At 36.5% G+C, this 22,282-nt stretch overlaps 2 protein-coding genes across 2 annotated transcripts in view; one reads left to right on the top strand and one right to left on the bottom strand.

Moving 5' to 3' along the window:
- The window catches only part of FAM227B (family with sequence similarity 227 member B), a 195,662-nt gene that overhangs the window by 101,476 nt on the left and 71,904 nt on the right, over positions 1 to 22,282 (top strand). The gene's annotated exons all lie outside the window — the stretch shown is intronic.
- FGF7 (fibroblast growth factor 7) overlaps positions 1 to 22,282 on the bottom strand; it is a 54,859-nt gene that overhangs the window by 30,423 nt on the left and 2,154 nt on the right. The gene's annotated exons all lie outside the window — the stretch shown is intronic.

Genomic DNA, 22,282 nt, shown 5'->3' with positions numbered 1-22,282 from the left:
AATCAGAGCAAAGGAAGGAAGTATATCTGTAACAACATAATTAGAGACAAGGGCCCAAAGCAAGGAGCTCTGGAAAAGTCTAAGGTTTGGAGGAAAGGGATAGTGTGTAATGACAGAGACCTGCTGAAAGGTGATGAGGAAAGCGGTGAGCATACACTTCTTCAGTTACTCAGTTAATGTCTCCTGTCAGCTCTGAGTCTTGACAAATACACTAAATTCACTTTCTGCCATTCTAATTCCATTACGGGTTTCTTCATAGTGAATTGCCCTCTAAGAAGGCACATGAATCGTACAACTTTCTGTTTTTCATTTGTTTTACATATGGGCTTACACAGCTTTGGCACATGCATTGCTGATCCTCTCCTTCTGAGCCCATGTGACGATATTTGTATGAGGATGTAACATCATGGTCTAGTTTATGATTGAGCGTGACATTGTCCTCTTTTCATATGTCTGTGATGTGTTCCCTCCATGTGTTTCTAAAAGCCTGTTTCCCAACTCAAGAACTATACAATGAGATATTCCCAGAATGACAATATCTCTAAAGTTAAGTAATTCCAAGGAATACCTAACCTCTTTACACGTAACTTTTTTTTTTTAATAATTGACTGGAATGTTGAGATAAAGCCAACAAGATAGAATTAAAGAAAGATAATGTCAAAGTGCTATAAATACAGGTTCAAAACAGCAATTGCACAAGTACAGGAACAGAGCAGACCTGCTTTGGCAAAAAGTCATTTGAAAGAGATTTGGAACTTTTAGTCGATAGACAAGCTTAAGATGAGCCAAGAGTGTAGCCCATCTGCTCCAAAATATATTAAACAAAATATATATGCTGCCTTCATAAAAGTTTAGTGTTGCTAAGGAAGCAGTTGTCCTGCTGTTCTTGGCCTCACCTTGCTCAGCTGGGAGCATTGTTTTCTGGGTACCTCATTTTAGATGGTGTCCTTAGAGGACTAATGGATGGTAAGAGGTGAGAAAGTCACATTTAAAAGTAGGAGTTTGAGATTTGCAAATGTTAGCCACTATATATAAAAATAGATTTAAAAAAACAAATTTCTTCTGTATAGCACAGGGAACTATATTATATCTTGTAATAACCTTTAATGAAAAAGAATGTGAAAACAAACATATGTACGTATGTGCATGACTGGGACATTGTGCTGTACACCAGAAACTGACACATTGTAACTGACTATACTTCAATTTAAAAAAATAATAATAATAAAAATTTATTTAATTATTTAACTGCTATTAGGGGCAGTGTTTCCTCTTTGTTGTATAAAATATTAATTATAGAAATTCCACACTTATTTTGAAGTCACTTAACTAAACCACTTCAATTATAAGAAGTATCACCAGAAAGTAAGCATAAAGACTTCTGAAGTACCAAACTAGAAGTCCTGAAAACTTGCAAACTAAACTCATTAACTCTATGCATATTTGAAACCTCAATCAGGTCATTTATTCAGACATTAGTTCGATTCAAAATTACTTAATCCTTCTGAGCCGTTACTTCCTCATTTGTAAAAAAAAAAAAAAGTAAAAATGCCTGCTTCGTCTGATTATTTTGAAGATTAAATCAGGTGTCACATGTGAATTGCTTATAGCTTTTGTGCCTTACACAAAGACTAGTTCTGTAAATGTCAGGAAGTATTACTATTCACTAGTCGTGTATTGGAGACATAGTACGGTGTTCCTGGCTTCTGCAAGAGAACAGGAATGGGCTTTTTCAAAAGGGTCCAGAAGTAGAGATCTATAACTAGTCTGTGGCCAGCTATCTCCATGTCCAAACAGCAGACAGTGGTTCTTGCTCCCATAAGGCAGAAACTGAAATAACGTCTAGCCTCACCATTACTCAAAACAAAGACCTACTCATGGAAAAAGGAGAAGGATCCAGGTCTATCCTAATCCTTACACCATCCTGTCCCTTCTTTCTTAAAGTAGCTTCTGAATAGTTATCAGCTGTCCCTTCCCCTGTATATATACATACATTCATAAGCCTAAAAGTAATTCATACAAAGTCGGTAACCTCCTATTGCTATGGCAGTATACCTCAGGAACAAAATGTCTACACAGTGCAGAGGCCATATGTTTTATTAATCTAACCACAACTAAGGCTATTGCTTTGTTATGGTAAAATGATAGGAAAATTATATATTGGTCATGCATTAAATGAGTTCAATCACAGAGCAACATCAAACTCGTGAAAAATCGACAGTAGTATTTTGTGAAGTTACAGCTGCTTTTTATATTTTCCAAGCTACTCTCCCAAGCATATCTTTTATAGTATTTCCAAAAGCCTTTCTCCCATATCACTTTTTCAGGATGGTTCTAGTGGAGCAAGCTCTACCTTGGAACGCCAGAGCCATGGATGGATTCTGGTCCTGGCTCTGCAGTGGTCTTGAGCAAGACAGAGCATCTCATTCTCTGCATCTGAACTTGACTCTCATATCTCCCTCTACCTCTAACTCAGATTTTTCAGTGTTTTGAATTCCTGTTGTTTCCTTAGAAGTGGAAGCCATGCCTTTCCCTCAGCACTATATTACTCATATAGTATAACTTCCAAGTAGGGCGCAGTCTCTTCCCCCGTCACACCCATGCCTGTTAGCAGCGCCACAGTCACACAGGTTTAGTTGTAATCTCTCAGGTCAAACAACTTGTATTTGAATCCTGGCCTTGCCAACTACTGCCTCTATGGCCTTGGGTACATTTGCTAACCCCTTTGTGTCTATGTTTTCTCATCTGCAATATGAAGATAATAATACCTACCTCATGGTAGTTGTTTTGAGTATTAAATTAATAACTGCACCCGTGAAGCACTTAGCAGAATCCTTGGCACGTAATAAAGGCTCTTATAAGTATTATCTTATATTCTTATTACTGTTATTAGAAGTAAATATGATTTTATTCATTTAGTCATCCAGCCATTTAATGATTCAATTAATATTTATTAAATGCCTGTAAACCATTCTGTATCAGGAATATTCAGTTGTAGAAACAGTACTACAGTTTCTTTGACTGTTGTAACCCTGACAGTCTAGATGAGAATGCAAATTATGATGTTTTATAACGTTTCAGATCTTAAATCCCCCAAGCCCCATTTTAATATTTGAAAACTTTGTAAAGATCTTAGATTTTACTCTGAGTAAATTGGGAAAGCCCTGGAGAGTTTTGAGCAGAAACTGACACGATCTGATTTGTATTTTGAAGGAATCTCTGATTCTGTATTAAGAGTAGATTTAGGAGTGCTAGGGTGGAAGCACGGAGACCAGGTAGAAGGCCAGTGCAATAACCTAGGCAACAGATGGTAGTAGCTGGGACTACAGCAGTGGAGGTGGCAGGAAGTGGTCAGGTATGGATGTGTTTTAGAGACAGAGACAATAGGATTTATTAGCAGAATGAATGTAGAATGTGAAAGAAAGGGTTAAGCCAAGAATGATTTCAGAGTTTGGAACCTAGTTAACAGGAAGACTGGCACTGGCGTTACCATTTTCAAGAGGCATGGGGATGGAAGGGATCCTGAGTTTTGTTCTGGATATGTCAAACTTGAGATGCCTAATAACCATTCAGCAGAAATGAATTTATGAGTCTGGAGTTTAGGAGAAAGGTCGAGGCTAGAGATATAAATTTGGTGGTCATAGCCATGAGAACAGATGAAATCACCAAGGAATGAGTATAGATAGAGAAAAGATGTATTTTTTCTCTAGTTTATGAAAGTATTTTATTAATCATGTCAATCTATTATCCATACACAGAAAAAAGAACATGATGAAGGGCTTAACTTAAAGCAAGGATAATTCCCCTAAATATGAGAAAGTGTTCCAACAGTTGGGGTAATGTCATACTGGAATTGATTGTGAGAGGTTCCATTCTTGGAGAGCTTCAAGAAAAGGTTTGACAGTTAGATATCTTGGATTTCTTAGACTACTGGTGGTTGCGGAAGCCTTTCTTTCAAAGAAATATATAAATCTGGCTATAATATTTCATTGTAAATAAATCACTATGATAAAATGGCTAGTATATTTGAAAGAACTGGCCAAAATGTCACAGATTTCCACCTCAGTATTGGTTTATGCAGCGAGTAGTAAATATGAACTTGTTTCCCCAAGTACAAAATGAAACTAGAAGTCAAGAAAGAGTCCAGTAAACGCGGAGGCTGCTAACCTGCACTAGGTCACTGAAGACAACTGGGGGCTCTGAGATGCAGATCTGACCTCGATGACATGACGAGGGCCACTCAGTCTCCTCAGAAGACTGTGAGCTTGTCAGAGACAGAATGGGCCAGCTCACTACTGCCTTTGTTTTAATTTTGTAACAACTGTCTTAAAACTTCCTTACAATAATGGCCTTCAAATTTATAAGATGAGAAAAACATTTTTGATGTCAATATTAACATAATCAACAAAATGTAGAAATTTGGGTGTCTGAAGAGAAATGATCATCTGTAGTATGATATCATACATTGTGTTTGAATGCACTCCAGGAAAATAGATGTTGTTTTATCCTTTATTCTAAACTTGGGCAGTTTTTCCTACTGGGCAATATTTTTTTATGAACTGGACTATGATTTGAGGAATTGAGGGTGGAGTTTCCTAAATTAACAATAGGCATTAATTTCTTTCATTTGTATACTTAGCACATTTTCTTTTGTTTCTTATTTTAAAACTATAAGAAGTCTATCACGATGTTTATTTTTATATCTGTAAAGTAGAATATGATATGTTTTTTACTACAATTAAATTTTTAAGTAAATATTTCTTCCTACAGACAAATGTCATAGAGTTAAAATTCACAGAAGGGGATATGATTTCTTGAGCAGTTTTTCTTGATTCCTTAGATTTTAATCTTAGAATATCACAAAGAAATGTCTCTATTACTTGTAAGTACTAATTACTACAGTGAATATTATATTTCAAAAAAAATTTTGCATGTGAAGCCCCCAAAACAAAATTTGTTTACGTGAAGATTGAGAAGCTCTTGTGTTAGCGTATGATTTTTTTGCTAGTTGTTATATTTTTCTCTTTGACCTTTTTAATGTACCTCTGGGTACCTATCTAGAAACCCCAGTTCCAATCCACTGACTAGCTTTACAACTTGGCTTACTTCTTATCCTTACAGAAGCTCAAAATGTATTTACTCCCTCAGCAAAGCTCAAAGTATTTTGCCAGCAGGGTACAAAAAGAATGTCTTAGCTAATATTCTCCAGTTCTTACACTTGTCAAAAGAAATACAATGCAAGGTTATTTAGAATTATTTAGCATGGGCCTGGTGGGTTGTCTCCCTAAATTATTATAAGGATGAGTTTGTGAAAATCTGACATCGGACAAGGAAACCACAGGCTTGCATATCTTTTAGCATGATTTCGTTGAGTAATGAGCATACTATTAGTCAAATCACAGCCCATTTATCCAAGAAGATGAGTCCCCATGCCTCTAACTCCGGTGGGTGCTCTGGTTACACTCCTCCAAGTCTCTGTGGACGTCAAGGCTTCCCGAGCATCCCTCTGCCTTTGTCTCTCCTGCTTCCTTGATGTATCTGTGTATTCCTTTTCCTTCTCTCCCTACTTCTTCCCCTGCTTGTGTCTTTCTCTGCTTCCTCACAGCCTTCCTTTAATTCTATCTCCCGTCCCCAATCCCTGACCTTCACCCTCTCTTTTTGTTCTCCTATCTTTTCTTTTCATGATATGAGGTTAAAATACGTTTGGAAGCATTTTGTCCTTTCACTAGTGAGCTGTGTTGCTGCTCCCCCTGCTCCATACTCTCCAGTTCACCAGGACGGGGCTCACCATTCTTCACAACTACCCATGCCTTTTTGCACACTTTGTTCTAACTTGGAAAGCTTTCCACCCTCTATCAGAATCCTCCAACCAATCCTGCTTGTGTTCAAATGCACTTTTTCCAGAAAACATTCTTTTCCCAGTTCTTCTGTTCTGTCCCTGTTACCTCTTTAGGCTCATCCAGAAGTGCTCACATTCATTCTCCTGATCTCCCCTTTCTTCGTGTGAAATGTATTGGTAACTTTCAGGACTTACCAAATTATTTCCTATAAAAGCACATTAAAGGCAAAAGTAATTTATCTTCCTATGCTTTATTATACAATGTCACCTTGTACATTAAAGGTGCTCTATAAATATTGAATTGAATTGTATCCTGAATTGAAATCCTAATGATCTAGATCAAATTGCCTTTTAACTTCATGTGACATTTAGTTAAAATAACTTGACTGTAAAAGTGTTCCCATTTTTATCAGAAGTCTCCTCCATTAAAACTATTGCCAGCCTACTCCCAACAATAATATACTGATTACATCATCATTATTTTTAAAAGAGTAAATAAGATAAATTAATAAAATATCAGTATTTAGAAATGTACCATTGTTTTAATGTAAAAGAAAAATTAAATTGAAAATAATATCTTTATTCCAGCAAGTGAAAATTTCATGAATTTATATAAAATTATAATGTATATGGGATAATCTGCACTATAATATTGTATTCTCCTATCTAGGCTTTAGGACCAGGAGTTTGAAGTGTTATACTTCCTTACATCTGTTATATCAGCTCTTCTCCAGCGGCCTTCCCACCACCTCCCCATTCCTTACACCTCACCTCCCACCTCAGCTATTAGATTAGTGCTCCATAGAGTAGTTACTCACTACTCGCCATATTCAGTGTCCTACATAATTGCCTATCTTTATAAAGCTGGTGTGTAGGGGCAATCCACTCACACAGTTATCGAAGCATCCAACAGAAAACAACTCAGTTCCAAGTTGTTCCTTTTTATAATAGACAATTCAAATCTCCCACCATTTGCTTTTCTTCTTTTTTAAATGATACCCTGTTTTGGCTTCTAAATGACACCCGTGTCTCTCTTCGGTTCTTGCCATCCACCAGCCCTGTGCTGCCCATACCACCCAACAGGCTTGTTAGGGAAGAGATTGAAAATGGCAGAGGCAGAGAAGGGGGACTGCTAGAAACTGCATGAGGACAGAAATTGTTTCTATCTTGAATTCCATTATAAAGCATCCCCGCAAAACCAACAACTATCACAGTTTCTGGCATATATTAAGTGCTTAAGAATGTCTGTTAAATGAATGAATTAATATTTGAGACCAGTATTTGGATTTATATTATAGATGACCAACCATAATCTATTTGCTAATCTTTTTCCTATCTATAAATACCGGGTTTTCATTATAAATGCTTTGGAGCAGTATTCTCCCCCTCTGATGACTCTTACTTACATGAAACATACTGATTTTTTAACACATGGTGGGGAGACAAAAGGGAAAATGATCCTAGTAATAGGGGTGTATAATTGGAAATCAGCTGAACCCTTGCATTCACAAATCACGAACAATGCATACTGCATATACAGTGATATAACTAAAATAATACTGAACTGAAAACAAAAATCTCCAATTTTAGTCCAAACAACCCAGCCACTAGTTCATGACATGATTTTGAAAAGTCCTCTTACGTCTTTGTGTCTCAGATCCCTCATCAGTAAGATGAGCAGGATGCACTAGAGCAGTGCTTCTTGCAATTTTTTTGGAAACATGAGTACCTTTGAGAATCTGATAAAAGCTCTGAATCCACTCCCCAATATTTGGTGTACAATTTTTTTTTTACCAGTTTCCATATGCAAAATCCACATCAAGATCTTTGGATTAGATGGATTTCAAAGGTTGCTTACAGCCCTCTAACTCCAGAATGGAGCTGTCCGTGTCTCATACAACCACTAGTGTGCTTTCAAATAAGCAAATAATCCAGTTCCTTTCTCAGTGCTACAAAGTGGGGTACTAACGCACACTGTAAGGTTTCCTCTCTAAATCTGTGGTAAAAGAGAAGAGAGTCCCATGCCTCCCAAGGAGACCTTAAGCCAAATTAGCAGCTTCTATAAGGAGAGCTGTCTGCTCCTCAGGCTCATTTTCAGTGTTGCTCTGCTCCTTCTGTTTTTGCTTTGACGACTTAATCTCAATGTATACTTTGATTCCCAACTTGACTAGAAGTTCTTCAGATGTGGAAACCACATATGGTAGGTAGCCAGCCTTCATTTGGCCTCTAACGCTCCCCACCAATTCGTATTCACGCCCTCATCTGGTTCCCTGCCACATTTCACTAGGGTCTGTCTTTGTGACCAGCAAAGCAAGGCAGAAGGGAGGGTGTGTCATGCCACAGCTCCCGTCGTGGAGGTGTGCTCTTTTTCTCTCTCTCCCTCTTTCTCTCTCTCCCCATCTCTCTCATCACTCAGTCTGGGGGAGGCCAGTTACCATGTCACGAGGACACTAAGGAAGTTTGTGGAAAGGCCCACAGGGTGAAAAGGAACTCTCTGACTGAGCCTGCCCATTAGCATGTGAGAGAGCTTGTAAGCAGCCCGTGCAGCCCCAGGCAAGTCTTGAGGGGACTGCAGCCTGGGCGACAGCTGACTGCAACCTCTTGAGAGACTCTTAGCGAGAACCACTCAGCCCAGGGGCTCCCAGATTCCTGACCCTCTGACACTATGAGATAATAAATAGTGTTTTAAGCTGCTAAATTTGGAGTAATTTATTATGCAGCATTTATAGCTAATACATCCCTTCTCTCGTTCTCTCCCTCCCTCCCTCAGTTGCTTAGTACTGTTGGTAACATTTTACAATTGAAATTTATTCAAGCAGTCTGCTCTAACCCCTTTCTTTTTATGTTTTAAAAAAACCTCAGTCCCAGAATAATTAAGTACTTGTCCAAGGCCAACTAATTACTGGAAGAAAACAGATTAAAACCATAACATGGTATTATTTCCATGTTCCTATGCTGCCTTTGATTTTATATCAGTTACATCTACTCCTAGGTGTTAAATAACATGTTTTCATATTTATAGTAAAAGAGCGCTGTCAAAATGGCATTTTGTGTACTGTCTTTGCTTTAATTCATCAATTTTATCCCCTTTCTTTTGCCTCTTTTAATTGGGAAAAGTCTAAAAGGACTAGAAATAAATTGAGAACATGGTAATTATGGCCAAAAGAAAGAACCAATTTGCCAATAAACTATTTCTTTTACAACCTATTTTCAGAAGTGCTTGTTAGAACAAACTTTCTGCAACTTCTTTTATTTGTTTTTGTGTTTCTTCTGTTTAGATTTAGCGGCCTTTAGAGAGGGGAATTATCTGGCTGTACTCCTAAAATTGACTGATTTACTCTCTGAAATTAAATCGTATGCAAGTATGTATTCTACAATAATTATGAAGACACTTGTTAATGAGCAGAAGTATAAATATTTTTAATAAATGTCAGAAATGTGTTTAAAATACAGCCAGATAAAATTTTGCAGCATCTTTAGCAAATTATAAGCGAAATAAACTGAAGGTTTTTATGCCAACAAATGGAGATCTTTTATACAAGGAAAGTTGAAGTAAAGTTTTTATTTAATAAGAAGATAATGCCAAGTACTTATTAGGTCATATTACAGAGAAGACAATTTCAGCTGTTTATAGTTCTTCAGATGCAAAATATCCCACTGCGTGGTGCAAATTAATGTGCGATGTTTTACTAACACCAGAGACAGTAGCATGATACATGTGTTGATAACGAAAACTATGCTTCGGAGTTAAACCTACTTGGGTTCATATCCCAACTCAAACAGTTACTAGCTATGGAACCCAGGGCAAGCTACCTAACTCTGTGAGCCAATGTTGCCTCATTTGCAAAATAAGCATAAGTCTGCCAGGTACACACAGTAACTGTTCAGTAAATGTACCTCTTATAAAGTAGTTACTTTTGTTATCTTAATATTAATGACTTATGTTATCATTGTGGGGGAAAAGTGTAATTTTAAAACACCTCACTTATTCCGTTCACTTCTTAGTTACTTGTGTTGACTGTAAGGAAAGTGGAAGGTTTAAAGCAGTATTCTGAATATGAACTTCTTGCTCTTTAATATATAATGATGTTAATCACACAGTGAGTTCATTAGACTTGCTATTTTGTAAATTAACTAACCACCCAGATATTTTGAGAAAATAATCAATCATTGCACACAGAGGCTTTTGATATAATTATTTAAATTATCAGCTAATTCTAAACACTAGTCTTTCTTAAGTAAAAATCAACAATATTTAAATAGGAGGCAAAACAGGCCTATGTATCATTTTTCATTGCAGTCTAGTGGATATACAACATTATATTAGTTTCAGGCATACAATATAGTGATTCAAAATTTGTAGAGATTATACTCCATTTGTAGTTATTTTAAAATATTGGCTATCTTCCCTGTGCTGTACCATATATCCTTGTAGCTTATTTATTTTATACATAGTAGTTTGTACCTCTTAATTTCCTACCCTGTCTTGCCCCTCTCCCTTCCCTCTTCCTACCAGTAACCACTAATTTGTTCTCTGTTATCTGTGAGTCTGTTTCATTTTTGTTGTATTCACTAGTTTGTTTTATTTTTTAGATTCCACATATATTTGATAAAATACAGTATTTATCCTTCTCTGTCTGCCTTATTTTACTAAGAATAATACCCTCCAGTTCCATCCATGTTGTTGCAAATGGAAAAATATTCTTTTTTATGGCTGAGTAGTATTCCTTATGTATGTATACCACAACTTCTTCATCCATTCATCTGTTGATGGACACTTAGGTTGTTTCCATATCTTGGCAATTGTAAATAGTGCTGCTATGAACACTGGGGTGCATGTATCTTTTTCCATTAGTGTTTTTGTTTCCTTTGGTTATATACTCAGGAGTAGAATTACTAGATCATATGGTAGTTCTGGCTTTAGTTTTTTGAGGATTCTCCATGCTGTTTTCCACAGTGGCTGCACCAATTTAGATTCTAAAAACAGGATACAAGGGTTCCCTTTTCTCCACATCCTTGCCAACATTTGTTATTTGTGGTCTTTTTGATAATAGCCATACTGACAGGTGTGAAGTGATATTGTAGTAGCCTATGTATAATTTTAAAACTAGAACTTGTATACTAGCAAACTTAACAAGCTGGTCAATTTCCTGAGGGTTTTTTTTTTCCTTCTGTAAAGTGGACTAATTTTGTGATTGCAGGCTTACAGCAGAGGTATTTTGAAGATTAATTAGAATGGAATGATGTGTTCTGCACCAATTGCAACACTGGCATGTGTATTTTTAAGGAATTAACATCTCTTTAGTAATCTACTGATATTTAGTCACTCAATAAAAATGTTCCCAATTGTACATTGTGCAATTCTATGTAGACTAAATTAGAAGATTTATGACAAAGTAACAAACGAAATTTATTTCTACGCAATGCGGTGATTTTATTAGTAACAGTAATATGAATACCTGATAAACTATTAAATAGTTCTTTAAAACATGATAATTTTATGTGCAAGTACAAACTTAACAACCATGACATAGATTTATTTATAAGCTCATCTTCTTTGGGATGAATTTTTATTCAATATCTGATCAACTTCAAGCCAATTAAAAGAAAATTTGAGGACCAAATTAGGCCAGAATTTTTTCAGCATCAACAGCATACCCATGTGTCTATTAAACATCCAACATTATTTTATAGTATGTTATTTATACAGGAGGGGGGTTGAACACAATTTCTTAGAAGCAGAAACACCTCAATAGATTTATCTCAGTGGGAAAACCCCTCACCTCGTTGGCCTACTTCATGATTCAAGGGAGTACTCTAATTGCAGTCAAAGTTGTCTTAAAGAATGTGGCAGATAACCTCCATACTTTTGTCTTTAAAGGCTAAACATAAGCCTCAAAACTATTGTTTCTCTCACTTTCTAGCAACCGTCATGGGGGAAAAAAATCCTCTGTAATAAGGTAGCTTTTACGGTGATTGTGAACAACTGACTTAAGCAGGTTACTACTATTATCATAGATTCAAGAGGCATTGAAAAGAGAAAAATGTGCAGTTATCCAGAAAAACAATATGGTTCCGATTAGCAGAACTTAAATGATGCCTTCAAAAAAGTCCTCCTTTAAAGGAAATAGCCATTTTTAGTAAGCATAGCAATTAGACAAAGTCTAAAAATTGATCAAGGGCAAATGTTCTTCTCATATTTTTTAATAGAAAACAAAAGGTTTATCTTAGCTTAACATCATTAGCTGGAAAGATATTAAATCACTTTCCATTTCCCAACCTTGCAATACTTTCTTACTACCAAACAGCTACAAAAGTATTTCTTCTGAAGGTAGTGCGTGTGTCCTCTTTTGTCCTGCTCCTCCTTCAGGTGGTTCTCTCTCAGCAGAGACTTCCATGCCCCCCTCCTCAAGTTAGGCGATTAGGCAACACCCTAATTAGCTCTAGGCTTTCCCCCTCCGACTTGTAGTTCACCCTCCACCTCCAACTAATCTGTTCATTCTCTAAATACATGGACTATGGACTTGCTTATTAATGTGGCCTCCATCTGGCATAAGGAATGTATCAGTGACTGTTCGCTGAACTAATAAAGAATGAAAAAAGAAATCACCAGTCTTTCAAAGGTTTGTGTGATGGCTTCATTGTTCAAGCAAACAAGGGAGGAAACTTCCCCCTGCCTACAGGTGAGCTCCCCATAAAAGCTGCCTCAGTTTGAACCACACTACCCAGTCCTATGGTCAAAAGTACAGTTAGAGACACCGTAGGTCACCAAAAGACTATCTGAAGATCAGGCTACTGGCACTAAAACAAATTGAGAGGATATTCACCAACTTTGCACTTCTCCCCAGCTCTCTCTTCCTATACACATGTCTTCTCCTCTGTTCATCCTGGTCCAGGATCAGTTTTATAAGTGGTACTAGTTAAGTATGCAGATCCCTACCCAAAAATTATCAACCACTGCTTGTTTTCACTAGTATAGCTCATTTAATCCTTCCAGAGTTTTTCCCCTCCTCTGTGTATCCGTTTAATGCAGATATTCCTTAAGCCAATATAAACTATGAATTTTTTCTGCATGTGGTTTTTCATATGTAGGGATTAGTTGACAGTCAGATGAGAATAAGAACAAGTGTTGAGGAGGATATAGCTCAGTGGTAGAGTGTGTGCTTAGCATGCACAAGGTCCTGGGTTCAATCCCCAGTACCCCCATTGCAAAACAAGTAAATAAAAATAAATAAACCTAATTACTTCCCCCAAAATAATTTTAAATATTTTTTTAAAAATGAGTGTTGAGGAGGGCTACAGCTTTTCCAGGACTGGTCTTCACCATCCCTTGCCAGTCACCCTTTCAGGGTCACCAGTGGTACCTGTGCCTGCTTAGATCATTGACCTCTACAATAAAACGTTTCCACTCCTCCCAGTATGCTAGGACCTAGTATCATCAAGTTATTGAAAACCAAGAGGAAAAAATAAAACCTTAAAAGTATCCAATAAAAAGTTTTAAAAATCATCACAGTGCTTTTGAAAAACAAGTAATACACAACATTGTAAAATGACTATAACTCAATAAAAAATGTTAAAAAAGAAAAGAAAAGAAAAACAAGTAGTAAAACTCAGAACTATTCAATAAATACTGTGTCACCTTTAAGGAATAAGAGGGAGAAACTGATCAGCAGTATTTTAATTTGGCAATATTTCTCAAGTTAAAGAGGTTCATACCTTTCTACTGAGCAATTCCATCTTGGTTATATATATATATATATATATATATATATATATAGTTTTAAAATATCAAAATAGTTTATAATGTTTCTCAAGAAAAAATATTTAGTACAATTGTAAAAACGTACATGGACCAATGTATTTCACAGGGTGGACTCAATTATGTCTTGTTCAATTCTTCAAAATAATGAAGAAATGAAATAACTTGACAGTGTTTATTCTGTGATGTATGTAAGTCAAATCATTTTGCTGTACACCTTAAACTTACACAGTGCTATATGTCAATTATATTTCAGTAAAACTGAAAGAAAAATAAGTTTAAAAAAAAAACATTTCCACTCCTCCCTTAAAATTACCTAGAAAAACATTAAGTCAAGTAGGTTCTAGAAGCCAATATTTTTTTAATAATAGAGAATAAGAAAGAAGTGAGGTGTACTTCTCATTTATTTAAGCAAGATTTTTCATTCTTGTCCACATTAAATTTTCATAATGTAGTGATCTACTTCTTACCTATAGTTGATTTTTAGATGTGTAAAAACTTGAGAGAAATATGAGTGATAGTCAGTTTGCCTCCCTTCTTCTACCCCTTGCATCGAGCTGTCTACCACTGGAAGATAAAAGGAAGAGTAAGACTTGGTGCTTATCTTCCCAGAGCTAGCAGCGTTGCCAGACGCAAACAGAATGAACCACAATACAAGGCAAATGTGTCGTGTATGCCTAGAAGGGCAGTTAGTTCTCTTTAAAATCTCAGATAAGTGACCTTTTCCAAGGGTATTAAAATTAATTCATTAAATTTGCAGTCCTCCCTTCTGTTTATGCCAAATCTCAAATTTCTAAATAGTTTTTGGCCAGTAAATGAAACTCGTTCTTTATTGATATAACTGAAATAACTTCAACTTTTGCATAAAATGCTTTTCTGAAAAGTAAAACAAAGTGTATTGTTGTTAGGTACGTAAGGCAAGAATTTTTCAATCATGCTGGAATCCTAAAACATTTTTAACATTTTCAGGTTGCTGCATGGAAGATGTTTTTGGTCAGTTTCTAGGTTGCTCAAATGATGGCTATTGGGCGTCACTTCTAATTAGGAGAATGGTCCTGTAAAGCTGCTCAGAGCTTAGGAAGGGCTCCAAACGAGGATCAAATCTCAATCTCTGGATTTCAGCCCAGTATTTATACCCAAAATACTACCCTAATAGTCCAAAATTATATGCAGGCTCTTGACTTGGGCACAAATTTTTGGTTCAAGGTCACTCAAAAAATACTGGTTCGGGTCCATTTTATAGCCTTTTTAGTTGGACCTAACCCTTGCGTGGAAGCTTGTTTTAGTTCTTCACTATGCCAAAGATAAATTCCCTAGGCAATAGCTGCCCAGTTTCAATTTAGAAACATAAATGGTTTACCCAAATCAGGGGTGAGAGCAGGGAGGGTAGTGGGGGTAATGGGTATGCTCTGTTGTCAGGTAAGTTTGGGAAACCATGTATCATCTTCTGGAGTTTTGCAGTTCATATTAGCGTAGTATAGGCTCAGAGAATTTTCTGCTGTGAAAAACTTGTTCAACTTTATTTAATATAATATTTTCCAATCAGTTAGCCACAGAAACCATGCCGCAGGAAACACTATTCATATCTTCAGAGACACTGGTGTTCCAAGAAACAAAGTTTGGAATTGCTGCTGTAAGAAAAATCTACAGGCTGAGTTGATCCTGAATTTGATCTCAAATCATTTTCTCAGCATTATCTACAATTACATCTGAAGTTCAAATAGGCAAACAAAATGGAAAATACTACAGTAGCTTTTAATGGAACATGATAAGTATGCTATTTCAGAATGTTGAAATCTGCCTCATTTCTCTTTTCTTGTATTAACCGTACAAATAAACTCAGTTTCAGAGGGGTCTGGATAAATAAGCAAAGACAATGACAGTTTTAGGCACAAATTTTCAAACCTCCTATTTGAGTAATATATGCAATAATCTATTATCATTTCAACCCCTCTGTGCACTATTGTGTTTTTGTTTGTTTTCTTTTCATCTCAGAAATCCTCTCTCTACTATCTTATCAGTCCATTGCAGTCAATTGCCCTTATTTCTTAAGTGCATCAAAAAAGTTAGTAGAATGTTGTACATCAACTATACTTCAATTTTTAAGAGTTGGTAGAGCTATGTTGAATTGAGAACCCTTTGTATTTAAATCTTCCCTAAACTTAAATGCAACATTTATTAATTTTTATATAAAGTCCTTTTTCCTTTCCTCTCTCACCTTTTTCTCTCTGGTTCACAGACAAAGAGATTTTCTTACCTTTTATTCTTATAGGACACTAGCCAATGGCTCTATCAAGTACTTGTGGCCACACCAGTAGAAGTGATTATATTCTTCTGCGGGAAAGTTGCCTGGAGCAACTGAAGAATCTCTAGAGACAATTATCCCCAATATACATCCGACTCTTTTTCTCTGAGAAGGATGTTTTCTGCCTGAAAGGACAGAAAACCTTACCTGGACATGGACATTGGATAATTTCCCTCTTTTCTTCCCCATCCTAATCCCCGTGTCTTTATATATTACTACACAAAACCAACTGGCTGAGTAACTTGAATGATGTTTTCTTTGTTGGTAAACTTAGGATGGTTTCTCTACCTAAGTCAGGTGCAGACAGCATCTCAAGTGCAGATACGACTCTTAGTCAAGAAACAGCCACGTGGTCAGGGACTCTTTAATGGGACTTTCAGAACCATGTGAAAGGCAGATGATTTTTATTTTCCAACCTATTTTGCTTATAGAAAGATTGAGTATGAACCTGGAGGACATTATGCTAAGTGAAGTAAGCCAGATACAGAAGGGCAAATACTACATGATACAACTTATAGGAAGAATCTAAACTACTAATCTTCTCTCCTAGAAGTAGAGTAGAGTGGTGGTTGCTATGGGCTGGGGGTGGGGAGGAACAGGCAAACATTAGTCAAAAGGTACTAAGTTTTAGTTGTGCAAGATGAGTAAGTCCAGGAGATATACTGTATAGCATAGTGTCTATAGTTTACAGTATTGTGTTGTATACTTATATATTTGCTAAGGGGATAGATCTTATGTTAACTGCTTTTGTTACAATAATAATGATGATGATGATAATAATAATAATAATAGGGCAGGAGGGGACTTTTGGGAGTGATGGGTATGTTTATAGCATAGATTGTGGTGATGTATACTTATCTCCAAATTTATCAAGTTGTATCTATTAAGTACAGCTTTTTCTCACTCATATGTCAATAAATTGTTTTTTTTAAAGAAAAATTGGATATGGTTTAGAAAAAGGAGGAATTCATATAAAAGCCCATTTCATTTAATGTTTTTTCTCCGTATTACTTAGATATACACAATTCCTGCCTCTTCTTCTATGTACAGTATTGAAATTAAAACATAGAAACATATCATATTCCAATATTGTTGTAAAGAAGTTACTATATTACCAAAAATCCTTTGATACAGAGGAAGAAAGCTAGCATCTTTAGAAAAGAAAGAAAGCTTTGCCTTAATCCCCAATTTACAAAGAAAATAAACTTCCAGGTTCGTATCCTTTCACTAATCTAGATAGACCCTCTAGGCTTGTGATTTCTTCCCTATCGCATTTTCTAGACTGGAGATGGTCTCTTTAAGTCACTGCCTTTGTAGGGTGGCCATGGGAGATGAGACTAATTTGGGAGCATCTGAGTTCATAGTCATAAGTGGCTCATTTAAGTGCCTTGTCAGCCGGCGTTGATGCCTGTACTCCAGGTTCCCTGCCACAGCACCACTTGAAAGTGTCAGAAGGGAGTCAGACCTGCCTGTCACTGTGAAACTGTGACACAGGACCTATTTTTCCCAGCAATGAACTCATTCACCAAAGATGCCTTCTTACATAGTAGCTACAGAGCTGTCATCACATGCATTTTCAGGCCAGTTCACCAAATTTTGGAGACACTAAGATTTGTCAGGTCAGATGGACTCAGAAGATGCAGAATTCAGAGATTCATTCCTGATAAGCTCATTTCAAAATCCTCCAGGGTACAGGTTAACTCTAGAGCCCTCTAAGGGTTCCAGAACATTCCCAGGACACCTGAGGGGATTCTGCCAAATCAGAACCCTTGCCTCATTAAATAGTGGTTTTCAACCTTAGCTACACATTAGAACCACTGGAGAGCTTTAAGCAAACACTCATGCCTGTGTCCTTCCTGCCTTCATGAGATCTGATTTAATTGAGCTGTGGTTTCCCCAGTAATCTGGTATGATCCCCTTAGTCCAGAGGCTCTCAGCCTTGGAGGCACATCAGAATTAACTCAGGAGCTTTTAAAATCCCTGATGCCCAGGCTGTACCCAAAATAAATTTAATGAGAGTCTTTGAGAGTGGAGCCTGGCATCAGTATTTTTTTGAAGTTCCCCAGCTGATTACAACATTTGTCCACGGCTGAGAAGTAGATAAATCTAGAAAAGGAATCCCTTCCATATATCTCAAAGCTGGCTTCTTGCGTTCTCTCCAATTCACTGGGATCTCTGAATGCTCTAAAACTATAGACTGAAGAGTTTTAATACAGCTGAGTCATGAGGTGTAATACATAATCAGATGCTCTGGATTGATAGAGAAATGAAAGTGATGGTCAGTTCAGATGAGGATTTACAAAATGAATAAGAAATGCACCTGTGGCAATAAATTAAGGTACTGAATAAGTGCTATGCACTGGTATTAGCCTAAAAAAGTGAGTATGGCCATAAAATGAAAAATAATTCTTAATATTAGAGTTTTCAAAGAATAGCTAGTGTTTCCAAATCTGCTACCAAGCAATTTATCCATCTTCCATAATTTAAAGCCTTAATAACTTACTTAAGTAAATACAGGTCACCAGTTCTACAGAATTCCATTTTGTCAGTAATTCTAGGATTTGGGTTTAATTTCATAGATATGTTCCTTATTGTCTATTTTTTTAAAGTGAAGTTGTCATGATTTCCTTACTTTTTATTTTGCTAGTGTGAATTATTCTTCTTTTTGTTAACTTGCTAAGAACTCTTGTTTACCATCTTCATACTTAGAAGCGATGTGTGTATTTGTTAGCTACTAGCATAGATTCTTGTTGATCAGGGGCTTATCCAAAGAATTGTTGACAGTTGAGTTGCTGAAGATTTTGTGGTCAAAGTCAAATCCAACAACCTTATGTTTATTTGTTTTTTGCCAATTGTTAGGCCGTATCCCGTCACAGTCTAACAATCCAAAAGAGAATGTTGCCAAATCGCTGGCCAGTTTTCAGAATGGCTAACCCTTTTCTTGCTGTGGAACTTACAAGGCTTAATTATGACAAGTGAAGCATACTTTTTCTTGAATCAGTGGCTTATGGCAATTAAGAATTTCTTCTTCAGAAGGATGGGTGACTGTCATTGGCAAGAGCGAAACTTCTTAGCAATTGGATGCCGAAAGCAAGAAAATCATCCTGAGGGACTGAGTTGCCCGAGTTCACATCTGTCTCTCAGGGTGGTTGTTGGTTGCCCAGCGCACTGCTGCCATCTCTCACTCGGCACCTCAATTTCCTGCCTAAACAGCAGTGTTATTTCTGTCAGGTGTGGAGTGATTGCCTCTGTCTGCTCATGGGCTGCCTGGTCCAATTATCTAAATTCACCCTCTGGCCTTGTCCCCAAGGGGAAAGCTCTGACAACAGCAGTGGAAGTATTGACCATCCATTGCCAGTCCATGTATGGTATTATTCATGTTCTCCTACAGAGGGCATAGATGTTTATTTCATTTGGAGGAATGTTTCATGCTTTTATTACTCTTATTAGTAGTTCAGTTAGGTTCCAGTTTCATTGCTTAGAAACCTACTGAAAGGCTAAATGTGGTGCCACCAGAGAACAACTTGAGAGGAGAGGCTTTCTTGCCTCCTGGGGGAGAACAGTGTGCAATCTCAGGACCAGCTCTCCAGTGATAGCTTCTCTCCCCTCCAGAGTCAGAAATGCAGCTCAGCATCTCTTGGTCTCTTATGAATTCCTATATATACATAGTTGGGTCTTGCTTGTATGGTTACTAATACAAGTCTTGTTTCTGCTGGGTTCCTTGGTGCATTTTTTCTGCTATTTACTCATTCTTATCTAGATTTAAAATATTTCACAAGACAACACTACAGGTGATAAGACTGAAGTGAGATCCTCACAACCCAGGGTAGCTTAAGTAATGTTTTAATTGTCTAAAACTCTGAGATGTGAGCTTTCACATCAACCTCTCTATTACCCGCCTGATCTTCCTCCAGGCCCTCCATTCATCTGCCCCAGCCCAGCACCTTCTGGAAACAGAATTACATACCCAGATTTTTCACCTCTCCTACCTACTCCAATCCACTATCTTAGCGATACCTTATAAACCACATTCCTGTGAGGGAGCAGTGTTTCTGCTGGAGAAGTAAGCAGTCTTTCAAGATCTATTAACATCTAAGGGTCACTTTCCCTTTCACTCAAAGCAAAGCCATGAGAATGGACTGGGGACTTTGATACAGTAACCCAGAGGACAACTTTTTCACACAGCTGACATCTAAGTTTTCATGCAAAATTTTATCATCTAGGGCATTTAAATCAATACCATCTTAAAAAGCCTCCAAAGAAGGATGTTTAACAACCTGTGAATGAACTGAAGGCATCAGAACGTTGAAAAGGAAATTCAGAGTTTAATTCTGATCTCTACAACTTCCTGAACTCTGTTGCATTTCAATCTAGTAGACAATCCAATTTCTCATTTTAATGAAAATAGGAAGGAAACATCTTTTGTTCCTTTGTTCATTCATTCAATTAAGGGTTGATGAATGTAAACAATCTGGGAGTTTTGTTGTTTAAATTTTTTAATCTTCTTTGACTTTTTAAACAAATTCTGTTGAGTACTTTCTTTGTACTTGGATTTCTTTGCACCTAGATACAGTACCTTCAACTTCTCATGTGTCAACTTGCATGTTTTATGTATGAGGCATTCAATTTTAAGGCTGCCCCTTAAAAATAGGAAATGACTATCAGAATTCTCTGCTAAGTTATTCTCCATATATTTTTCAATGGAGTACCTTAGGATTTCCTATAGACAGTAGTGAATCAGCCTCTCTTTATCCATGGAGAAGCCTGACAGGCTTCTTCTTCAAGAGAATAACAATACAACTTGACAACAGTTTTGATGTTCCTGAAAGGATCCTGATAAGTCTCCCCTTCTAGGATAATTAACCAGATCAGGAAAGTATACTCTACATATACAGCCTATGAAAAAGCTTGTAGAAGTGAAGATTATTTACATAATATATATCATGTCTTTTAGTACATTGGTATTGTGACATACTAATTTATAATGATGTAGAATGACTTTCTTTTCTCCCCTCCTTCCTTCTTCCATCCTTCCTTCTCTCCTTCCTTCTTGCCTTCCTCCCTTTCTTTCTTCATTTTCTTTTTACTGTAGAATTAGAGTTAGAAAAGAATTGTGTACCAAATTGGCTTTATGATAACTCAAGGTTGGTGCTAAGTTGTATTTCAAACTATAAAAAAAACTTCAGCATTTTGTGTATGTTTAAAAATACCTGAGCTTCGTGATTTTAAGAAATTTTAATACAAAATAAAACTTGTATATACACATGCATTCCAATTGTAGATACTCCAGTTCACCCCCCAAAATTATTCATTTTCACTGGATTTTACATCTGATTTTTCACTTTTTCATTACTTGTTAAAAGATTCAAAAAGAATTAGTCAGCATGTAGAAGAATTCCACAGTGTTTACATTCAATAACCTTATTACTACCATTTGAAATTAATTTGAAGAACTCAACTTACCATTGAGATAACACTTTCATCTCATTCAGTGTGTGTGATAATTATAGAATGAGTACTCATTGTTCGCGTTTCTGTTATGTGTTCCGTGGCTTAGGATAGAATAGACTGTAAGAACCAGAAGGCATATCGGAAGTCATCTGTACATAACCCACATCTTCCAGATGAAAATGGTGAGTGTTAGGAAAAGTAAGAAAGTGTTCCAGAGTCACTCATGGACAGAGATTGGACCTATCTGTCATAACTTCCACCTGGGCACTGTTTTCTCCACCAAGTTCTATTAGCCATTATAAATCTCAAAAACTTCTAAATAAATTGATTATAGGCCAAATTCTGTTGCTCACAGAGGCGGCTATCCACAAAACTTTCCTCCAAATAGTTATTTCCTTAGCTAAGCTTTAGTATAATCAGAACAATATTCTAGAACTAACATAACATAATTCATAGAGATAATGATAAAACCATAACTGTCAGCAGTCCATAAATGGCATTGACATTCTATATCAGTTATAGTTTAAAAGTGGACCCTCTCATTTTCATGTTGGAAACAGAATTCCCCATATTAGTTCATTAGTTTAGAAGTCTAAAAGCCATTTATCAAACAAGAAGCAGAAATTTTAAATATTCACTGCAAGCCTGGCACTGTGCTATGCTAGGCAAATGTTTACACCATCACCCCATGCATTCTTTTTCAATTGACTTTAACATACATAATATTAGAAAAAGACATAGTAATAATATTGTTCAAGTGCTAGTAATAAAAACAGAATTTATTTTCACTCAAGGATTTTAAGTTCTTCATGTGTATGTTGAGGTATATATTTTACCCATAAAATTTAATACTTTGGAAATTGGTTATTAACCATAACTGCCAAATGAATCCAACGCTGAAATTTGAACATGAAAAGAATAACTGATT

This window comes from Camelus bactrianus, chromosome 6 (genome assembly GCF_048773025.1).
Source record: "Camelus bactrianus isolate YW-2024 breed Bactrian camel chromosome 6, ASM4877302v1, whole genome shotgun sequence".
Lineage (NCBI taxonomy): Eukaryota > Metazoa > Chordata > Mammalia > Artiodactyla > Camelidae > Camelus > Camelus bactrianus.
This window is presented reverse-complemented; position numbering and strand designations above follow the sequence as displayed.